General features: G+C 38.1%; 1 protein-coding gene across 1 annotated transcript in view; it reads right to left on the reverse strand.

Moving 5' to 3' along the window:
• The window catches only part of LOC119552971 (bifunctional heparan sulfate N-deacetylase/N-sulfotransferase), a 60270-nt gene extending 35867 nt beyond the window's left edge, over nucleotides 1-24403 (reverse strand). The window contains exons 1-2 of the mRNA XM_037862983.1: nucleotides 23595-24403; nucleotides 12967-13000 (exon numbers count right to left, since the gene is read on the reverse strand). The gene's annotated coding sequence lies outside the window, so the exon portion shown is untranslated. The remainder of the gene's footprint in view (nucleotides 1-12966; nucleotides 13001-23594) is intronic.
• Nucleotides 24404-24447: the final 44 nt, after the last annotated feature.

Genomic DNA, 24447 nt, shown 5'->3' on the forward strand with positions numbered 1-24447 from the left:
TTTCCACAGTGCCTATTCCTATTTATTATTCATTTTCATAATTATTTACATATTTACTGAAGTGTGCAATCAATTGGAACGCGATAAGCAGCGGATGGAGGCAAATGAAGCGCTAGAAGTGATTCCAATGCCACGGGAACTCAGGGCGTATAGCTCGAGAAAGACCTTGAGCTAAGTCAAAAGCACCAAGTTAATTCAATTAATCGGCATGTGCCCGTTACACTGACAAAAAAATATTACAAGCTCCCCTATGGATAATTAAATAACAAGCAGTGACTGCAATAAATCCTAATCAGTTAATGGCTTTGTTTAACCATTAGAGATAATTGCAGTATCCATTTTGTGGGGGGACAAAAAGCAAATGAGGTTCTACTTAATCAAGTCATTAAAGTTAAGGAAATCGCTGGCTCATCACCATTCACTGGACTAATAGTTTTTATCTCTTGAAGCTTTAGTGCTGGCATTATATTTACCCCCTGGAAACCAACATTGTCCTGGGCCTAAACAAACCCAGGCAAATATAAGCCCAATTTCGCCCATTATGGTAACACACACAAATGCAAATTTCGAAACCCCCCTCTCTCTCTATCGCCCAGTTTTCTCATCAATTTATTATGCTATTTGTGTGCGCTAAAATTAGTTAATGAACCCGGACTCAATGTAATAATGGAAAGCCGTACTCGCCGCCCTGGTGCTATAAACTGTGGAACTGAAACTGAAACTGAAACTGGCGTTGTGATTGAACGTACCCCCCCCTATAAATGGGGAAATCCCCCTGCTCATCTCGTGGTCTCATCGTTGTTGTTGCCGCCTTGTTGTTGGTTGTATAAATTAATTCCCCAGGTTAACTGCAGAGTAACGTTTTATAATTAAGCCAGCTGCATAATTATGAGGAGCAAACACACACAAACCCACAGCGGTGTGCACATGCAGGCAGGCTGTGTGGCCACATATAAAATAAATGTATATGTGCACTCTGGAAAAATCATATATAAGGCGAGTACGGAAGGGATCAGCGAGCTTGGAAATATGTATTTCTAATAATTAGTTCATTTTTAGTAAATATTAGCAAGGGAGACCATAAGAAATCTCTTCACAAAACCACCATCAAAAAGTTTAGGTAAGATCTTAAATCAGTTGCAGTTGACAAGTTGAATGCCATGGACCGTAAGTAAAGTTTAAAATGACTCAATCTTTTTTATATAAGCCAATCTTTCGATTTCTTTTCAAGTGCATTGATATGTATTATATATTTATAGAAACCCCATATCGGTTGAGAACTGAGATACACGCAATTGGCGACATTTAAGCACGCAACGTTAACCCCTCGATGACCGGGACCCAGCACACACTTATTATCATAATGAACATCAACGGAGTGGAAAGGACGATGGAGAGGCAGGATTGAGCGGTGTATCCAGGACACGGTTAAGTGGTTTGCCGCATAATCGACGGAGAGGCCTCGGAGGTCTGGAGGCGAAACGGATCGAGGCGTCTGGCGGAGAGAAATGTTCATTAATATACAAAAGCCGGGGTCATCCGCAAAGTGTCCATCACACGATGGCCAATGGGGGAATGCCACGGAGGTCCTGTGATGAGAAAGTCCTGGACGTCCTGTTCGTCCTGGCCCACCCATCACTCCCCATTCTCCTTTGTGGGACGGCGGTGGCCCATCAAAAAGCTTTATCACTCGGAACCACCCCGTTTTTCCACTTTTCCATCCATTCGCTCCGTCAGCGAGTTATTGCCACGGCCTTTTTTGGCCCTGCCTCATGTAAAAGCAATAAATAATGTCCCAGTTTACGGGGTATGTCTCGTCTATGGCATGGAGCGTCATAAAAATATTTTATCCATTAGACATTGCCTCTCATTGGGGGCCTGAGTTGTTGCTTCAGTTTGCTTAATGGCCATTAATAATTGTTGAATTAATGTCAACTGTGGAATTGGATCACAGTTCACTTAAATGCATATTGGCTGTGGCCATGTGGCGTATACTTGATTTAGGCTGCCTAAATTGGGCTAAATATCTCGAAACACGTTTTTGATTTCTTAACAGAGCCATAGCCATGAGGCCTTAATAAATTTGCCAAGTATCTGCATCTGCATCTGCATCTGCTTCAAAATCAATGTTTATGGTTTCGCAATTTATCTTTTCTTCAATATAAACAACTCTTCGGGGTATACAAACTGAACTGTTTGTCCTAGTTTTGCTGGGCTCCGCTGCTGCTGGCAAATCAAAATTCAACTAGGCAAATATACGGCTTGGAAAAATTGCATCAAATAAATATTATTCATAGGCATGCCCCGGCGCGTACATCATCATCGTCGGGAATTTCGGCATTTGGCAGTGTAATTTTTCATTTCTAGCTTGACACGAGCAGGAGAACCGGCGGACAAACAGAAAAACCAGGGCGAGTGCAGTTCAATGACATAATTTGTCGCAGCGCATCAATAGAGTGGACAGGGACAGAAACAGGGACCTGGAGATGCGGAATGAGGAATGGATGGGGTAGCCGAGGAGTGGGGATTGGGCCAGCAGTGGATCGCAAAACAATGGGGCACCGGAGCAACGTCAACATTGTCCAAACGTCAACGATGTTGTCGTCATCGTGGAGTCATCATCGTCATAATCATAATCATCGTCGTCGTCATTGTTTCGCTTGAACTTTATTGTTTTGATTTATGCGCGTGCACAACGAGAGCAGGCGAAAGGGAGATAGAACGAGGCACTGAGAGAAATTACTGATTAAAAATCCTGCACCTATTACGAATAGTTTGCAACTATTACAACCTTTATAATAAATATCACCATTTCACAACTCTAAGGAATAAATCAAAAATAATTTTTAAAATTTAATAATATTTTACTTTAGCTTCTGTGGGATGACTTAAAATTCCATAAAACCATCAAAACAAATCTTCAAATTATATTTACTTAATATTTTCAATTAATATTATAAATGAAATCCGATACATGACCCAAATTTCTTTCATTTCTATGTGATTAATTAGGAAATTCCCTTATATTATAGCCAATAACTGAAGGTATTCCTTTAAAAACCATCATTTTTTGCCAGTGTCAAGAGGTCAGAGCCGAAGGGAGCAGTGCATGGTAAGCGAAAACTTTGCGGGTTTCAAACTGTCGTACACTGTCGTTTGTTAGAACCCCCATTAACCCCCCATACCGCCACTCCCCTGTTCATTTCGCCTGCACTGGACACGTCGCGTTGTTTATTCCACCAACGCCAAACAATCGCGAACCCAGTCGTCCGGCGCTGTTGTTTTTGTTTTCGTTGCCTCGAGTGGAAAGCGGGGGGAAAAGTGGGGCGTTGGGAAAATGCTCGGTGCAAATGAAAATGATGTTGTTCAGCTGCCACTGCCACTGGCATTCAGGCATCCAGGCATCAGAACGGCATCAGAAGAACCGTCCCATCACCATTCCGGGGCCCGTTGCCCGATTATGTTAATGTGCCCAGAGATTTCTGCCATTATGATGTTGTTCACTAGACGACCACTCTGCATATTTGACGGGGACCGCAGCAGTGACTCAGAGAACCCGAGGGCCAAACGTCACCAGTGCAACATTTTCCCGCTTTTCAGTCTTGGTGAAAAGTTGTTTCCCCCCTCCCGCAATCTTTCGCACTGGCACTAAACAATTTCAAGTCTATGTTGTTGTTTTAGCCATCGGCTGTAGTTGGTAGAAAGTAGGGTGAAGAATATGCCATACAAAAGCACTCAGTCAAATATTTGAGAAGCGCGGAGAAAGGCTCAAAGCAAAAACAAGGATGTTAGGTTAGGATAAACACAGTTTTCGACGTTTTTCAAAATCATTATGTTGACTTTGTTCAAAACTTTAAATAATATTAAAGAAATAAATACAATAAGCCTTTTTCCCAATTTATAAATAACAATTTTCCATGATATCTAAACAATTTAATTCAAACAACTAAGGCAAACAATAAACGAAATTTTTTGCAATTTCACCCAATTTTTATCTGTGAAAATAAATTAAACTGAATTATGGTTGATTTAGTACATTTGTCTTTTTCCACGACCCGTAACGATGGCTTCATTAAAGTGCAACGATTATAGTGCAACATAAAAATAAGAGCAAAAATTAATTTAGAATGATAGTATGCTTTGGCCGCACTGTTTTCATGCAGAATAGTAATAATAAATAATATCATCTAATGCCTGAAATCGGCCCCCATAATTAAGCAGGCATGCGAAATTTGCAAGAGCAACAAACAAATTTTGCGGACAGCAGCTGCATTATACATATATATATTTTTAAACAACCTCCCACAGTATTATCCCCTATATTTCTCGTTTTTCTCCCAAGGGGAAGCGAATGCAATATTGAAACGCATTTTTCTCTGCTTCTCCTCCGGCGTCTCTGCTCGTTTTTTGTCATCAAAATTGTTGCAAACTTTGACAGGGCAAAAATTATGATAGCTGTTGTGCTGAGGGAATGGGGGTGTTTCTGCCTGGATGGTAATAATTTTGTGTCATAAATAAATCGCTGAAAGTTGTTGTTGCCAAAAAATAAAAAATCGTCCCATTTGTTATTGAATTTAAGCTTTAGACTGTGAAATGTTTTCGAAAAGATAAGCAAACTAGGGAGGAGAGGCCAAAGGGCGAGCAAAATTTTTCCCAGAAAAGCAATATTTTACAATGTTCAACTGGAATGACAAGAATTCACTTGCTCTGCGTTTTTTTTTTTAAACGATAACAAGCGCTTCAACGAGATTTCAACAAATTAGCGAAATGATTAAATTTAAAACATTTTAAACATTTTACACCCGCAGATGTACAAATTATAAATGACACGATGGCGCAGATTTTATGTGAAAAAAATTCAAATAAACATACCAGAGGAATGTTTTTATACTCTTCTTGTATTTTACGAGCTGTCGAATGAGCTGACAACACTCAGGTTGGAAAAAATTATAGCTGCAGCTGACAGATTTTTATGACTTAATAAAGCAGAAGCGCCAACGAAACGAGAAGTTCAAGTTTGTGGGGGAGTAAATCTGGGTTATGGGTTATGAGAGCTGCTATATACATCCATTTATATGTATAAATACACAAAGTTGAGGGCGAAGATAAGACCCAGTAACTTACTGGCCAGACAGTTTAGACACCCAACCGACAAACAAACTTTAAATTTCAGCTCTACGAGAGTGTTATTTGCAAGAGAAGGGCTGGGAATCGAAACTTTTCGCTCAACTCCCACTGGCAAAAGTTAATCGAAGCCGGAGAACTTTCAACAAATTGACCGGAAAATGTTTGCGAATTGCCAACGGAACTGAGTCCCCGAACTCGGCTGAGATTTCGGCCAGTAAACTCGCCAAGGGCTATCGATGCCAAACAGACACACACGACGGCCAGCAAATTAAACAGGCGGCCAAAGTTAAGTAAACAATTCAAAAATTTCATTTCATATCGAAAGTTTTTGTAACTTAGGGATATTGATAAAAATTCTATTTTTGTGTGTCATATTTAAATGGCTACCACTGAGATGCGCATTAGACGGAAGTTTGAATGAGTCACAAAGTGCTCTTTCTTCAAAAATATATAGTATTTCCTTACATCACTAAGCAGGAAGTGGATATTTCATATTTTGTGAATCATAAACCATGCTTTGGTGATTTACAATAACATCTGCTGGCTTGCTCATCTCTAATAACAAAAGTTTTTTGCAAAGGGACAGATATCGGGTAAAATAAATGGATATTTACTTTTTTTGTCAAGTGCTGAAAAGTTTCGGGTTCAGCCCACTTTTAAAGGGCGGAGCAGATTTTCTAATGAAATTTATGAAATTGTATTTCAGCAAAAGCCAGTAAAAAGTTATTTACCCCAATTTGGGTCAATGAAAGTTGCTACCGCTTCGAAATCAATTGCATTTTGATAAAGTTCTGTTCGATTTTCCACGCAAAAACTCCCCTTTTGCAGCTGCAAGTGTCACTATTCAGTTTGACACTTTTCGGTGAAGTAGACGTGGAAAATAAGAGGAGCAGGAGGAAAACCCAAAGCCAATCGCAATCCCACTGAATGGCAATAAAATGTTCTATAAATGGAAACAAAGTCAAGCCAGTTTGACATTCTACGTCGTTGTCAAACTTAGGGAACAAACTTGGCTAACAAAAAGATTTTTCCATGGGGTTAGCCACTTTTCGGCAATTTGGTTGTTTGCGTTCGACATGGCCAAAAAGGCGTGGAGATGTTGGGAGTTGGGAGCCCACAAAATGGGTATAAAAATAGTAGAACAAGTTGAATATGCTAACCGCAACAGACGGCCGCCAACTATTTTAGGATGCCAAAAAGCCGGCCAGGCCAACAGCAGCAGCAGCAACAACAACTTGCATGTTGATATCGCGCCGCCTGTGAAAACAATGCCAAAGGCCATGTGTAAATATGCTATGCAAAGTTTTTTCTTCGCTTTTCCAGTACCACTTTTTTTTTAGCTTTTTATGTGCCACTACTGCTGCTGTGGGATGGACGTCAGCTTTTCGCATAAATGTCGATGCACAGTGGAGCAATGTAATTGCGGGAAAACGACGGCAAAATTAAGTTCTTCGAGTGGAAAAGTTTTCTGGGAAATGAGAAAGTAAATTTGTCTTTGCCGATAGCAAGTTGATATTTATATGGATGCGGGGGAAATGCTGTTGGTGGTCTTTTATTACCATTTTATTGACAGATATTTATAGCAAATCTCTTGCTATTGTTTTTAATGAGCTTTGAAATGTTCCTTGGCAAATAAGTTGCGGAAATTTTAATTGTTTTGTAAATGTAATAATATTATAATAGTTTAATTCATTTAAATGATTAAGTTACTTCAATAAACCAATCAATTTTAGATCCTTTATCAATGGTGTTGCTTTGCTGTATTTGTTTTACGTTGGTTTCCTGAATTAAATTAGTATATTTAATTTATTTAAATGAACATTGTTCATTACGATTTCAATGACTTTAATTAAATGTTATTTAAATCCTTATTTATTTTACCCCTATTCCTTTCACATGCTCATTATTAACATTAAACTTCCTTTAGATCTTCGACATTCTACCACTCATACATATTTCTAGAATTTTCGCTTTTTAATTCAGGTCCGCACACCAGCAACAGGGGGCAAAAGTCAGCTTTGGTTATTCAGGCTTTTTTTATATTTTTGTTGAGGTTGCCGCTGCCGTTGCCTATGCACATTTAGCAATGTTAGGCAGTCAACCAAAAACAGATTTTTTTGTCACAACAAACGCCACAGGCCACAACACAGCTGAAAACAACAACGGCGACGACAACATCGAAACGTTAGAGGAGAAAAAAGGAAAGAAATCAACTTGCAACATGCAACAAAAGCCGCGTTTCGTTGCTGTCGTTTGGGCCATGTCACTGACCGAGAAATTCCTGGCATGAAAGTTGCAAAAAATCCTGGGAACTAGAACTAGAAAAAGGGAAAGAAAATGAAATGGCAACGACGACAGCGGTGGTTTTTATTGCCAGTGGCAGGATAATAGCAAGCAACAATGGCCGTGGGAAGGCATTGCAGCTGCATCCTTGTTGTCATTTCTAACGTGGCTCTCATTGGTGTCCTTAAAGTCCCGACTCCCTGCCGCTTTTTTCCGCCCTGGATCCTGGCGAACTTCATTTTGTTGTCGTCAACACTCGCAGGGACTTTGCCGCACAGAGAAGAAATAGCAGGACAATTTGTCCCTAATTGGGTATTTTAAAAAGCTATTGAACGTTTGAACGGAAAATAAAATAACTAGTCCGGAATGTTTAAGATAATAAATTAAAATTATTTTATCTATATAATTGAGAGTGATCAGTATCACTTTGGGATACCCAAATTACCCTAGCAAACCAGTTAATAGTTATAAAAATATATTGATAAGATTTTTAATAGTGTCCTTTAAGTGCTTATTTAAACCCAGTTTTTAGTTGATAGCTTTATATATATACACTGGTCGGCATATGTATTTTGACAAAATAAAAGTTAAGTATACTCATAACTTGAATTTACTTCTTGTAAACTATAGGCATCAATGGAAAGGTAATTTCAATGCCGTTTGAATGATACAATACATTTCTTTACCCATTCAGTACTTATTGAAAAGGACAAATTTGTGTAAATCAACTTTTAAATTTTTTTTTCAAACTTTTTTCCTCGACTTGAAAACTTAAACTTTTTGATGCAAAAAGTTTCTTCAAACAAAAATAATAGTAACTGCAAAAAGAATTTTTCAAAAATCATTTTCCTTATATTTTTTATGATTTTTTGAAGGTGACAATGTCGGAAAAAATTTGTATGAAAAAGAGAAAAATATGGCTCAAATGCCTGTTTTTAAGCATTTTCAAAAATTCATAAAAAATATAAGAAAAATGATTTTTGAAAAATTCTTTTTGCAGTTACTATTGTTTTTGTTTGAAGAAACTTTTTGCATCAAAAAATTTAAGTTTTCAAGACGAAGAAAAAAGTTTTTAAAAAAAATTTAAAAGTTGATTTACACAAATTTGTCCTTTTCAATAAGTACTGAATGGGTAAAGAAATGTATTGTATCATTCAAACGGCATTGAAATTACCTTTCCATTGATGCCTATAGTTTACAAGAAGTAAATTCAAGTTATGAGTATACTTAACTTTTATTTTGTCAAAATACATATGCCGACCACTGTATATAAATTGATATTTAAAGCTATTGGATTTCTTATTACTGATAACAACCATTTCTACCTTGATTTTTTTTATCAGTGTTGGCTCCAACAACTTGATTGTTGTTATCTGCTGCTTTGTTTTATTTGAGCTTTGTTCCGCCGCCGACCAATTTTTTTCCTATTGCCATTCCTATAGCCTTGGTGTACATTTTCCTACTTCCTTTTTGGGAGGTCCTTCGTTTTGTGATTTTCCAAATTGAATTTCCAACTCAATTTGCCGACCCAACAACCTCGTCTACACTGACTAATTAGTCTGGCGCTGAAAAGTATGCTACGGCAAAAGTAAAAGACCCCAAGGAGAGCATCTCCATCTCCAACACAATCGCAATTAGTCTGGGGAAAATTGATGAGGATATAAGGAGACGATGGTCGAGCTGGCCGAAATGCAGCCATATTTCGTAAACAGAAATCGGCCAGGCCGAGAGCCATGCATAAAATGAATATCAATTATTTTGTTGATTAAAAGTCTGTTTGCTGTACACAGGAATTTCGAACAGTATATCTTGACTATCCGCAGATCTACAGAGAGAGAAAAAAAAGGTGATCTTCTGGCTACAGTTTTGGACAGGAAGTCCTCATCAGTTACATCAATGTTAAAAGGGATTTGAAATATATTGCCATTTTTATTCTAAGGGCTTACATAAACCTTGATCCACTTTTCTTTCAGTGCTGAGCATAGCAATTTCGTTAGGAGCAGATAAATATATGTATTCACCCCACTTTGCGTTACTCTAATGTTGCTTTTCAGATACTCGTATTTCGCACCCGAAAATGGTATGAGGTGGCGATTTCTCATTTTGATTTGGCTATCCTCTTTTTGTGCTCTTTTTATTATCTGCTGATTTCTATTTGTATTTGTATCTGAATCCGGAACGTGTGTGTTTGTGTGAGGGCGTCTTTCATGCTCCGATAAATAAAATGAATTGAAAAAGCAAAAACCAACCAACACATCCACACCCACAAACACAAGAAGGGACCAAGGACCTACAAAAAAAAAAAAAGGAAACTCTGCTCAGGGATAACAGATTAGTTGAAGCTGACTAGCAGCGTCCTGTCTTCCTCCCATGGAAATCAAAACATTTTGTTAAAAAGGAAACACACACACACACGAGTTAATGGCCCTGATGATAAACATCGAGTGGGCTTAACAGCAGATTTCCACACTTGAGTGATGTGACTTTCAGCAATTATGCAGTGGATTCGATTTGGTTACGGGAATTATTTAATATGTAAATTAATTATGGCTCTTGATTTAATATAAGAGTTAAAAAGTCAATATGCGATAAAAAGAAAATATTTTATTTTTAAAATTTTAAACAAGTTGAATGATAGCTTCAGTTTTTTCCTAAAATGGTACATTTATTTTCCCAAGTTTTCCATTCTTTCCAAACTGGCCTTTCCATAAACAAAACAATTATATCCATTTAATTGAATTAATTATTCCGCTTGTGGCATTCAAACAAACATAAAAATTAAACTCGTATCAAAATACATTTAAATGTCAGTTAAAATAAATCAAGCGGCAGGCAGTGCAATCTGTCAGTTATTGCCCCCCCATAAATGCTAACAGAAAAAGTTTTCCCCATGCTTTTTTATGGGACATTTCAACTCATTAGGCAGATGCTGCCAAAAAGCAAACCGAACCAAACGAAACCATTAATTACATTTGGCTGCCGGCGACAAATTGAATTAACTTGTGTCAAAGTGCAGCGTATTGATTTTCTAATTGGGCCCAAAGACCCGACCAGACCAGACCACAAAGGCAACCAAAAAAAAAAGGGCCATTAAGAAAATCATTTTCCGCGAAACGGAAAATTAATAATTTTTTAAATGAATTTCGCTCGCAAACAAACCAAGAACGGTGAAGAAGGCAAACTGAGAGCTGACCATTAAGTTAATGAGGGTCATTGTGGGTCGGCATGTTGGCTCTTAACACCTTGCAACAGATGATGACCACAAAGGACGCGCAAGGATGATGATGTTGTTGTTTATATACTGACACTCCCTCTCGCTTCTTAAACTACCGCCCCCAGGATATTCCAGAGCAGCGAGGAGCAACCAAAGGACTTTTTAATGTGCCAACTTCCGTCGACGGGGGGTGGGGGTAGAAAGGAAGATGACGAGGACGACTTCTGCGGCGGAAACGGAAGCCAAACAAATATGGCCGCCGCACGCCTGGGCGGACAAAAAAGCAACAATAAAACTTTTTTAATGCATTTTTAGATGCCCCAGTTGGGGGTGACTCCACTGGCATGCACAGTGGTGCAAAAGGCGTTTTAAATGAGACATAAAACAGGGAATGATTTATGACCAAGTTAAAGAGCTGCTAATGAAAATTGATGGCATCCGAAATGAACAATTCATGGAGGCACGAATATTTTTGAATATTTAATTTAACCAACTAGTACATCATTTATAAAATCATTTATTGCCAAAAAGAATCTCAAATTAATATTTATTATTTCCCAAGTACAAAGCTTAAGCCTTTAAGCCATCAACCATCTAAAATGAATTTGTTAAACAGTCCACAACCTTCTTAACAACCATTATCTAACCTTGATTTCACTGTAAATTCGTCTTAACGAAATTAAATGTATTCATCAGCCGTATTCCATCATCCAGCTTATCCCTTAATATTGCCCCATTAATTATAAGTTTACGTAAATTAAATTTTCATTACTTCTTGCGCCACCTCACCACTGTGCAAGCTCCCTGGATTATAATTTCCAAGCCCCCGCGCCCTTTTTCTGGGGTCAAATCATCCCCCGCTGGTGTCTTTACAAATTTTTGATTTGCCACTGAAATATTTGGGCCACATTTTATTTTCGTTACTTGTGTTATTTTTGTATACGTAATACGTATATATAATTTACGCCAATTTATTTTTGTCGTTTTTAATGCTCTCGTTTTTCAGTTGAAGCCTGCGGTTAGCGTTGGAGACCGTAAAAAACAGGAAGTTTTTGCCATTGACGTTGATGATGATGATGGGCGAAGTGTAGAAAACAAAACGCTGATACGGATAGTTTTCGGGGAGAGAAATGCGGGAAATGCGGGGGGCAGTTGGCCAAATGACAGAGAACAGTAAACAGGACATAACGACAATTTAAATGACATTTTTAGTTGGCATTTATGGTTGAGCAGTGGAGGATAATGGATTCTCAACGTATCCAACGACCAACTCTATCCTATCGTACCGGCTCCCCTGTGGTTTTTCTCCTCCCTTTCTTTGGGATAGTGACATGCGATATTTGATCAATAAACTTGGCAGGACAGCACAGGATACGCCATGATGTGTGTATCCTGTTTTTGCCAGTTCCTGAACCGAGCTGAGTTTCACTCCCCCATTGCCTCAGTTGGTTGGCTTATTTTTCCTTTTGACTCAAGCCGCATTCATTATGAAAAGCAAACAAGGTAGACGCCACTAGACGCCACATCAATCCGGCTCTCTTCCGTAGCCGGTCTAAAGCGTTTTCGCACGTTTTCCTTCGCCATCCTTGGCACCAGATCAAAGGAACCCATATACCCATTCTCCACCTCCACCTTGATGTCGGTGGCACTCGAGGGGTTTCGCCCTGGCTATGGCAAAACAAAAACCCTCGGGGCTGTCTCAAGCGTTATTTATTGTTAACGAAATAGCCGACGCCTACTTACCCAGCCCAACCTGCATGCACAAAATCTCTTGGAATTCAACCCCCGAAACGCCTTGAGGGCAGGTTAAAGTTAAAGGGTCTCTCGGATCCGCTCGGGGTTGCCAGACCTGGCGAAAGGACATGGGCGGGGACAGGGACAAGGGCAGGGACAGAGGCCGAGACATTATCATTATTCCGAGCTGTCTGGCAATTAATCAAATGCTAAATGCCAACAAAAAACGCATTTTGCGGCTTACAAGGCCGTCGACTTTTGGGGGTTAAAAGCAAATTACATTGAAAGCTTTCGCTTGATAAAATAAGATGTACAGTGGAAGAAATATGTAAACAGATCAACACTAAGCATGCAACAAGTTAAATGGGTAATGGGAATTTCGTTGGAAGTTTCATTATTATCATTTCAAGCTGAGATTCTTTGGTGAATATTTAAATAATTACTAAATTAATATTTAATAATTCAATATTTTAATCATTTTATGAAAATAAGTACGCTTTTTATAGACCGTTGATTGAATTTGTTTTATACCATCATTCTTAATAAATATTAACAAGCTTAATAAAATTAAAAATAATAATATTATTATTATTAAGAATATAACTTACATTATTTGAAAGAGTTACTTCAAGCTGTCCCAATCTGTAAGAAAGAGAAAAATATTTATAGTTATAAAGAAAATCACAAAGAATATACATCTATATTACGAAAAAAATAAGTTATTATAAAGGAACTGGTTTATAAAACTGAGGCATACAGTGGCAAACCAGAAATAATTTAAACAATTAGAAATTTCTTAATATAAATGTATTTCCTTGAGCTGCATTTTCCCGTGCGGGGTCATCTCAAGTTAATCCCTCGTTACTGTAATTAAAGTGACCGCTTTGGTTAAATTGCACTGTGACTCCTCGAAACTTGGCTGTCCTTGTTGTCTCGTTATTGTTTCAAATGTTATTGGGCAGCCTGTCCCGATGACAACAGTACGAAATTAACACAGACAGACGCAGCCATAGAATCACTACTGTCCTGCTCAACTTTCCCCGATTTACCCTCCAGCAAACCCCATCAGTTTCGCACTCTCGTGTTGGTCCTCTCGAACACACAAAGCCAATTGACAGTATGGATGCTCTGGGGGATTCGAGGAGCAGTAGCAGGAGCAGGAGCAGCAGCAGGAGCTGGAGCCAATTGAAAGCAGCACACAAGGATTACAATCTATCAGCCCCATGTCCCTGGGACCCCCCTTTCGCCATCTGCACTCTCCACTCCTTTCTCCTTCATCTGTACCCATGAAGCGTTCGAATTTTTGAACTTGTCAAGGATTCAAAGTTCGAACGCTTTTGGACCATGGTCCATATTGGCCGCTCTCTATCCCTCTCTGTCGCTCCCTTTGAGCACCCATATATCCCTCCCTTTCGCTCCTTGTTCAACTGCAGCTCAGCTCTTGTCGCATTGCAGTTTTGCCAGGGTTCAAGCGCTTTGTGTGTGTTAAAACGCTTTTTATTGTTGTAAATTTCGGGTGCAAGCTTTGTTTGGGCCGCTATTGTTGGGCAGTCCAACTTGGCTAAATCGAATCGAAATTGGCTAGCCAAAACTATTTAAAAAGATTTTTTTCCATCAAAAGAACAAGATAATTAAAAACATTATAACTTTTAGTCTTTAACTTTTAGATTAAATTCTATAAAAAGATATAGAAATGGAATTTCCAATATGTAAATTATATGAAAAACAATTTGTTTAAAAATATTTTCTGACTATTCCATTTCTTTACTGATAAGGAAAGTACAGTTTTCGATATATTATAGTAAGGTATATATAGTAATCGATTGTTGTAGCATGGTAAAGTATATATAGTAATCGATTGTTATAATTTATGATGCATTTATACATAGGTTTCAAATCGAAAATTAGTCAAAATCAGTTCGCTTTAGAGAAGTTGGCCTGTAGTTGCTTTTGGCTTTTCGATGATTGCCATAGGTTTTTACTTCTACCATTTGCATGGCCCAGCAGTGCGGCTGTGTGCGTGAGTATCTGTGTCTGTATCTCTGTATCTGTGTCTGGCAGGCAACTCTATTACACTTAAAACGAGTCAATGCGTTTTAAAAAGGAACGAACCAATTGAACCAGCAGCCCTATAGAGGAGCGGGTCAACATGGGATCTATGCAGGGATGTAGCCTGTGATTGTGGTGATTGTGGGGGAAATAGGGGGACGAAAAGGTCGAAGGTGCACCTTGGGGAATTCGTAATTGAGGCACGTGTATGGCTAAATGATTGTGATCTTTGGGGTATTTCAAATATGCAATTAACGAACAGTAATGAGTACACAAACGAGTGTAGCGGAGAAAGGGGAAATTTGCAGTAGAATAAAAAAATACTTTGACAACAAAGGCGGTCTAAGTGATTTGCATTAATTAGAAATCAATTGGGGCATACCACAAAATTTAGTTTATTTCGAATTTTTAGAGAAGAAAATTAAACAGAATTTTTTTTATTCCAATTTTTAAATAAAATGAATTTATTTTTATAAATTTTTGGAATTTGTAAATGTTGATAGGTAGATCTGGTTTTTCAATTAAAACACTTTCTTTCCATATATTATACATTTAAAAATGTTTTCAATAGCAAACTTTTCAATGAAACGTTTTCTAAATTATAAAATCGCACCGCTCTATAAGACAGCATTTACAATACCAATATATCAAAAATAAAATCCTCCATCCATCTGCGAGCTAATCCAAAAATCCAATCACTTTAATCGAACTACGGCCAAATCCAGTTTTTAACTGCCGAAAAATGCCATGGATAAATCTGTCCCGACAATCCGCCCGATAAACTAATATCTCTTTCTGTCCATATCCGGCACGAGCTTTCCAGTCCATTGATGACCAACCAAACCGGCGCACCATTTTACAAATTGACTTTATGCCATCCATTTCGATTTCCTTACCGCCCTCGCCGAAACTCCCGGCGCTCCCTACAAAACCTAATCCAACGTCCCTATTTAAACGCCCAACGCCCCCGATTCCTCACCAGCCCATCGATTTACACAAAAACGGCAGCTTAGAGCAAAGTTTTAGCAACTAAAAACGGCGTCACATAAATGAACAGAGCTGTGGACACAAAAACGGGGAATATAGATGGGGTACAGTATGGTACGGAATGGTATGGTATGGTATGGTATAGGGAGAATATAGAAAGGGTTTTGGGTGGCGGACGTGGACATGTCACGCACACTTTATCCTTTATCCAGGCATCGTCGTGGCTTTTGGAAACGTTTCATTTTCCGTTCTGTCAAAGGTATACAAAACAAAAAGTTTCTAACTGGACGGGACACGTCGACGACAGCCAAATGCGCGAAAATGTTGGAGCCACACACCTCTCGAAAAAACCCCCATTTTCCCCACACTTCAAACACAGCTACATTGCAGGGAACCCAACCAACATGCAATTAAAATGTAATTTTGTAATGCTGTAATTTGATTTCTTTTTATACCGGAGAAAGGGTTATTTGCCATTTTTCAATTTCCCAAGGCAAACTTTGATAGTTTGAGAACACGTGAATGCCCAACTCTGCACTAATTTGATAAGTAAAACATAAATGTCATAAGCTTAAACAAACTTTCAGAAAAAAAATAAAAATAAATGTATGGTAAATTGCATGCTGGGCATAATGCCTCGTTAAAAGCATTACAAAGTGATACGGGGATTTCTGGGGATGGTATATCCGTATACATACCATCATATGTACCTATATATAACGCTTAAGCGCCGGAACAAAGCAATCAGCAGAGAACCATGCGTGCGTGTGTGCCGTACAAGAACAACGCATAAACATAAAAAATATGCAAAAATAAAAGAAATAATAAATGGGCAAGAAAGAGGCAGCAGAGCCCGCAGCATTCATGAGCGGTAAGCGGGATAAACTTTGGATGCCACGCCCCTATAAACAAAATGCCAGGCTTTACAGCTTGCGTTGCTTAAAATTTATATATTTTTTCTAGGAAGGGTGGCGTGTTTTTTGCCTAAGAATTTACAGGGCACTTAAAAAAAACTAGGGCGATTTTCTATAAACAGATTATAAATTCAATGTTATATTTTTTTAATTAAAAGTGGCGGGTTAATTTCATTTTACATTTAATTTAAAACATACTATTGGAAAATTGCGAAAAAAAAATGTTCGTTATCCATCAGAAAAATCAAAATATTACACATGTTCATGGGTTATCAACTTGTTTGCCGAAAAGATAGTTTGTACATTTAAATATAAATTTTAAAAAATATTTACAGGTATTTTAAGACTTTCCTTCAAGTGTATTTGAGGCTAAACGAATCTCCTAATTTCTTCGGTTTTTATTTTATTCCTTTTTTCCCGGTTTAACGCGGTGTACAAATTGTTGTTTAACAACAACACAAAGGCACATGCACATCATACTTGGCGGGAAAGTAAAAAAAAAGGGCACCGCCAAACAAAAAACGGAAAAGCGCAGCGCGAGAAAAGCCTTCCAGTTTGAAAAATGTGTGCGAAAAATGGCCAAAAGCAGCCGCATTGTGTGGCCAGCTGCGATGCGAGTGTGCGAGTGTGTGTAAGTGGAATTCCCAGCGTGTGTTGGCCAAATAACGACAACAACCAAAGCAACAACGGCAACAAACTGCAATCGCACACAACCTATATAGAAAAAGTGGAATACTAGTAGCCCACAGCTGGCAAAGCCGTCGAAATGTTGCAAAACATTTGCAACGTTTAAAATTTTAAAATACAAACAGCGAGTGATAAAGGGTACAAAAAGGAGCAGTAAGGGAATCCGGGAGTGGCTGGTGCAAAGCTCTACCTAATGGAGAACAATAAGTAAAGAGGGTTTGCCACCGAAACTTCAACACCAGCTGCCCCAACAACTAGAAAACCCCACTGACAGAAACATTTACTGCACAAAATAGGGTTACAGGAAAAAAAAAACTAAAAAGGAAATGATAGCAGCAAAGCAGCTTACACTGAGCTGCAGCAAATGAGGCTGCTTCGGTTGCTCTGGAAATCTATTAGTTCATAAAGAGAATACTGGGAAATTCAGAAGGGGATTATAAGGAAAGGAAGTTTATGGGGTTTCAATCAGACGAGGGACCGAATGAAATCTGATGAGGTAATTACCTCTTTCATAACGAAGTACCAAAGATTTAAAAATATATATTTAAAGGGTGTTTAAAGCTAAATACGAATAAAATTGTATGTATATCAATACAGAGAGTTAATTTCCAGTAACCATTAAAGGTAAATGTGCAAGTAGTTAAATACAATTTTAGACACCAATCCCCTACTAACTATAACACTTTACCCGAACCATTCCACAATAAATTCCATTAGCCAAATCCCAAAAATGAAACCACTAATATAAAAATATCGCTGCTTCAACCCATTCCCACTGGTAGTTATTACATTTCAAAACCAGGCAGTCATCAATAAATGCCATTAGCACAATCCCAAAAATTAAAATAATATAAAATCGTTCAGGTTTCCCAATCACCGAAAATTCTGTGAAATTCGTGGTAAAATAGCGAAGGCCAAAAGCCTGCCATAAATAGGTAGAAACAAACGGCACTGCTCTTTGCCAGGTTTTATTGGTATTCCTGCAACCAACTGTGGCAGCTGCAGTGGTGTGGCATCCACGGCAATAACAACAAACAAAGGCAATTATTAGCATAGTCATTAACACAGTTGGACCCACCACCAATCCGATTCGGACAAATCTCGCAGAGCAGAACCTGCTAATTAGCAGAGGCCACAGAGAAAAAAAAACAGCACGAAAAATATCCAGGCATCGATGTGAAATCAATCCGGATGCGGGCTTAGAAATACGCACATAGTACATGGTTCGTACCCAGAACCCAAACGTATATATAATCCTTTCGTATATATAAGTAGGTACTTTGGCGGCCCCTGGCAACTGGCAAGCCAACGCAGATGCAAATTCTGTTAGCAAACCGACTCCCTCTCGACCTTTTCAGGCGGCTTATTTGGCATTTTGCTTTCGTCCCGGCGGCAAATCATAATCATGGGGAAAAAACAAAAGCGGCTAAGGCAAAACAAGGACTTCCACAGACCATGCAGCAAATCATTTATTAAGAAGCCCCTTCATCTTCATCTCAGCCCCATTTGCCATACCCACTTGGCCTGGCTTTCTCTGGGGCTCCTTGATTGTCAGCGGGCCCGGAATAATGGCTAAGCCGAATGCACCGAGCATCCATCTGGGTCTGAAGCTGAAGCTGAATCTGAATCTGAATCCGTATCCGAATCTGACTCTGAATGCTGGGCGAGCATGAAAGAAATATGAACGGGGCCGCATGAATGGCTCTATGGATGGAAGCCGGAGGAAACTGAAGGAAACTGGGACACTCAATGCATCATCATCCTAAGCCGCATCAAACGAGATTTGTCAGACGGGCGTAAGCAGCAGAAAGGCGTGAGCTGAAATTTAGACATAATAGATTGCCGTGAAGAATGGGCCAGATTAAGTCCTAGATCGGCTTACTGGGGAGTGGTTCTATTCTACCAGGCATAGAGTTAAATAGAAAACCAGTACTTACAGTTCTTTTAGTTACTCTATTAAAAATCGAAGCATGTTTTGATCTTCCAAACAAAACAAATGAGACAAATATATAAGTCTATTGGTATTTAACAAGATATGGCTGAAAAAAATGAACCAGATAATCGGATTTACTTCAGAATGGAAAGTAGCTTGTAATAAAATAAAAAACACTAGTTAAGAAACTGCATTTACTTTATTCATTTATTTTATTAATTTCAAAGTGGCTTGAAATAAAATAAAAAATACTAGTTACATTAATTTTTTTTATTTTTTTAATTTTTATTCATTTACTCAGAAGTGTATAGTTAAGAATATGTTCTAACAAAAATCAAAACATGATTATAAATTAAAAACAAAATGTAAAGCACAAAAATATTTATAAGGAAATTTCCCTTCAATTGTATCACACAAAATCCCAGAAGAGATGGTGTTTGTACCCACAATCTGCATCATCAATTTCAAAATACAATATGCAAACTCACTTCGTTTATAATTAAATTCAATTATTGATTTTATAAATAACAATTGTCAAATAGAAAATCATTTATAATTGGAAGACACAGGTACAATCTCATCTCTTCTCAGCCAACCGAATTAATCAAAGTTTCCTCTCGAAATACTTGTTTTCCAAGAATATGGAATCTTCATTTCAACTTCACAAACGCCAGTCAAATTCCTCACGCAAGTTTAATTAACTAAAATTATTGATAATAATCACTGGCTCGAGAAGACATTGCCACAAAAGCTGTTCTTCCGGTTCAACAAACAAAAACCAACTAATCACCAATGTCTAATTATAAACGTATTTCACCAAAGAGTCACTCGAAGCACTCGAGTTGCAGGCCAAGAATGCAGAATTGGACAACTGGTTTTATGGCAAAAGCCAAAATCAAACAGAAAGTATGAAGGATGGGATGGATCGGATGGGAAGCACCTACTGTTATCAAGTGGCAGGACGATGTTGCAGCAAGCACACAATATGTTGCCAGCTGTACAATGGGCCACTTAAACGACAACAATAAAAAATTATTAGAATGCCAAAGGCAAAGGACTCGGCTAAGGACTCGGCCGGGGACTCAGTCCGGCACTTCATAAATCTAGCAAAGGCATATGAAATACGAGTATCCTGTGCTGAGAGCAGAGCCAATCATGTTGCATACAACCAGGGGATGCAGCACAGGAGCACACGGCAATAAAATGAAATTTAAGAAGGGGTATAATATTATTTAGCACTTTATTTGATTGACATTGTTAGGATTTTTTAAATATTGATATATTATGACATAAAAACATCACTTGTTCTGAAATAAAATAATTATAATGATTGAATAGTGATAAAATAAGGATTAAATAGTATCATAATTTCTTTAAATATAGTTCTCTATTTAAAAAATATTTCTTTTACACTACAACAGTTTAGTTTCATATATTTATCATACTTGTTGCTATCAATATATAATAAAAAATATTAATCTGAAGTTTCACCCTGCATCTCTATAAATTTTTTCCAGTGAAAAAAGAACGCAGACAACCTTGTTACTACTTTTTCTGCATGTCCTGACCGCCCAGGACACAGAAACCCAGGAGCAGCGCACAAACTCACTCACATTTGGCTTGTGATTTATTAACAAGCTATCGTTTATCATGTGGGCAACAAAGGGTTAATGCCTGAAGGGCCTGCTGAGTTATGCACCAGCAGCAGCTGCAATTGCCAATTTGCTGGATGGGGCTATAAGCTATATACTATATATACCATACTTGTATCGGAAAAGGATGGGGCGGTGCTGCACCCGAAAATATCTGAGAGGCATCAAGATAAACAATCGCCTCAAGATAAACAAAGGCGGAAAGTCACGAAAAGTATGCGCAAGACAAACAAAAAGCCATCGGGGGGAAAAATAAAAAAGACGAAAAACCATGAAAGCCGCGAGAAGAATTCCCCACCGATAATTTATGTGCGCCGCCAAGTTTATAAAAATTAAGATATTTCCCATTAAACTTCTCATAGCTGCAGAAACGGAACCCCGGCTATATGCCCATAACTTATCTTGAAAATATTTGTTTTGAGCGCTGCGCGCTCTCTAGTATTTTTCGTCTTTGGATTTCTATTTTTTTTTTTGGGAAAAATCCGAACGTGTTGAAGCGTTAAATTTCCATGTGGGCGGCCGGCGAGAGAATGGCCAAGAAAAGAAGTGAAATAGGTGGAACGAGAAGCAAACAAGTTGCAAAGCTGGCAAAGGAGTCTACGTGGGTGCCGGGGCCGAGATAAAATGTTGACCAATAAATTTTGTGACCATGAACGACAAACACACGGAGCGAGAGGAAAATAAAAGGCCAGCCGAGCAAAGGAATCCAGAATCCAAAGCGCACGGTCAACAATAATAAACAGAACCGATTAGGGGCGTGGGAAGCCCAACAAATGTGGAATGCTCTCTCAAGAAATCTTATTTGGGTCTCGACCAGTTCAAGAACCCAATCAAGTTGTTCACCAAATTCCTATAGAATCTCTATTGATTCCACAGCATAACATTTCAATTCAGACATTATTAATAAATAGTTTCTTGTCCTAACTTTAGTGCATATAATATTGATAAGGCAAAATAATATGGCAAATAAGCATATCAGTACATTTGGATGAAAATAAATTTTAATTTGGCAATTAATCTATGCGTTAAATGACACCTAAATATGACACCTTAAATAACAATTATAATAAATAAAGTTTTTTAATTGTCCCTGCCAAAGTTCAGAAAAGCCCCAAATACTTGAATGTCTAGAAATAATATTTCAATAAAAGTAACCAAAAGTTTGAGTTTTTCAAATAATAGGTCAATGACCATTTTGATACATTTAAATTTTATAAAAGAGCTTTGCACTTGTACTTCAGACGACCAAATTAATTAATTAAAAGAAAGATCTGCCCAAGATCCATTGTTCTTAATTAATAATAAAAAAGCGAGTAATCTTTTTCTTGAATGAGAAAGTGTACATATAAAATTGTATTTTTGAGTCAAGTGACCCATTAAACTTGACCCATTGGCATGGGATGTGGAAATACAATTGTTTTCATTTTAGATTGGATTAATCTTTTTTTATAATCATGAAATGGTTTCAGATAGACCAAAAGTAAAAAATTAAGAATAATTTAAATAGCTCTGGGATCATTAGTAATAATAATGATTTATTTGTATTCTTTACCTAAATTGGGTACCTCGTAAGCCAGAGGACCAGGTAGCTTCTTATAGTAAGTATATGTCAAATGTGAAAAAACGAGCTCAGTTTTTGGATCAAACATAATCCCTTTTGAGATATGATCCATGTTAGAGACTAAGAAATATAAAATATTCATGGATTGATTTTAGATTCAAGAACTCTACACATAAACCTTTCCATTTGACAGCTCAAAAATATTCTAATCAATTTTGGGATCCACTTGGGATTTTCTTTAAGCATAAAGAATACATTAACCTTACTGCCGGTTTCCTCTCATAAAATCGGAACCTTCTAGACTAGAAAACCAGGTAACTCCGTTATAGTTCGTGTATATAACAAATGTGGAAAAACTAGATCTATTTGAGCATCACACATTTCTTTTTGGTATCTGAACTCTGCTACAGAGTTAGAAATATGGACTGCATGGGTTGATTTGAGATTCATGGATTTTGGTCTCTTTAAAAATATATGGAATAAAAATGGAGGAATACATAAGACTTTCTGTCGGATTCCCAACATAAATGCATAACCTTCTAACTTTATAATCCAGTTAACTGCTTCCTTATAGTTAGTGTATGACAAATGTGGAAAAGCTTATTACATTTTAGGCCATGTTAAAAATATATATTTTAACTATGGATTGGTTTCTGTATCAAGAATGAGTTAATCTTTCTACTTGACTCCTCTAGAAATGTTCTTAATAGTTGTGAAATCTTTATACATATTCTATTTGAATGCAAATGGGAAATTCTGATAGTATAGTGGAATATATTAACCTTTCCTAGGGTTTATCAACATAAATTCAGAACCTTCTAACCCTAAAATCTAGGTAACTCCTTCTTCAAGGTTAGTGTATGACAAATGTGGAAAACTAGCATAACTTTAAGACCAAACACCCTTTGTAAGATCTGATCTCTGTCAGATAATAATAATACATACATTGTTGATAATTATATTCTGATAGTATAGTGGATAAATTCAGAACATTCTAACCCTAAAGTCCAGGTAACTCCCTCTTTATAGTTAGTGTATGACAAATGTGGAAAAACTAGCGCGACGGGCGACTTGGCGACTGGCGACCGACAAACAATGTCCAGCGATTTCCGATCGACAAGTTGGGGCCAAGAGCGAATGAGCGGAGGAGGGGCAGAGAAAGAGGAGCCGCAGCGTGTGCAAGAATGCTCCGCGAGTGTCATTAACGTGCCGCTCAACTCGTTTTCCTTATCTCGAAAAACGTAAACGAAGCTGCATAAAGAGCTTTGTTTACGTACGAATGAGTGTGTGCGAGCGTGTGTGTGTGGGAAAATTACCTGCAAAGGTGCCGCCTGTGCGCCTAATTGATAAGTTTGATATTCATATTTGTCTAGCTAAGTAATTAACTATGGTAATTTGGAAAATTGGGCATATTTTGACTGCTCCTTCTTCTTCTTCTTCTTCTCTGGCTTACCTGTCGCATCAATGACGCACGCTGCCGACGTCGACTGCGGCTGCGACGCTGGCAGAGGAGTTTACGTACTCTCTCTCTAGCTCTCCCACTCGCACACAAACGTGTTGCGCTCACCAACACCAAGGAGAAATTGCACAGCTGAGCCAGGAAAATGCAACGAATACGGTGCACAAAACAGAGAGGCGAGAACTATACTGTTATGTCAATTTGTTGCTGCTTGAGTTGTTCCTTCTCTCTCTCTCGCTCACTCTTGATTTTTCCTTTTGTTGTTACTTTTTTTTGGCACGTGAATCGACTATCGCATTTTTCAAATTCTTGCACTCATTCGCTTTAGTGCATTTGTTTACGTCACTCGCACTCACACGCACAGCCACCCACACACGCGCGCAAGTGAATGAAAGGCGCGTAAAGAAGAGAGTGGAAATGCCAGAAGGAGAGAGCGATTAATTTGGCAAGCCGCCGAACGCTCGAATAAACAAATAAATTATTTATATTTCTCGCCCCCAAACACTGCGCCTATGCGAATTTAATATGCCTTACAGTCTGCTAGTGCCCATTTCGCACAAGCATTTCTAGGCATGGCAACAAACAATACAAAAATCGAAATTTCCACTCGCGAACTCTGGCTTCCTCAATTCGCAGATAACCAAAGGCGATTATTAATCTATGGCGCGGCGCATTGTTGTTGCTCATCCGCGATCATCCGAATTGCTTTGAACACATTTTATTGCATTTTAATTAAGCTCTTTGGCCTCGCAATTCCACAATTCCAATAAAATCCGTCCGCTGCCGAGAACCGAATCCGACGAATTTCAAATTACGAATGAAGGTTGAAAACAAACTGGCCAACAAA

This window comes from Drosophila subpulchrella, chromosome 3L, assembly GCF_014743375.2.
Source record: "Drosophila subpulchrella strain 33 F10 #4 breed RU33 chromosome 3L, RU_Dsub_v1.1 Primary Assembly, whole genome shotgun sequence".
NCBI classification, from domain to species: domain Eukaryota; kingdom Metazoa; phylum Arthropoda; class Insecta; order Diptera; family Drosophilidae; genus Drosophila; species Drosophila subpulchrella.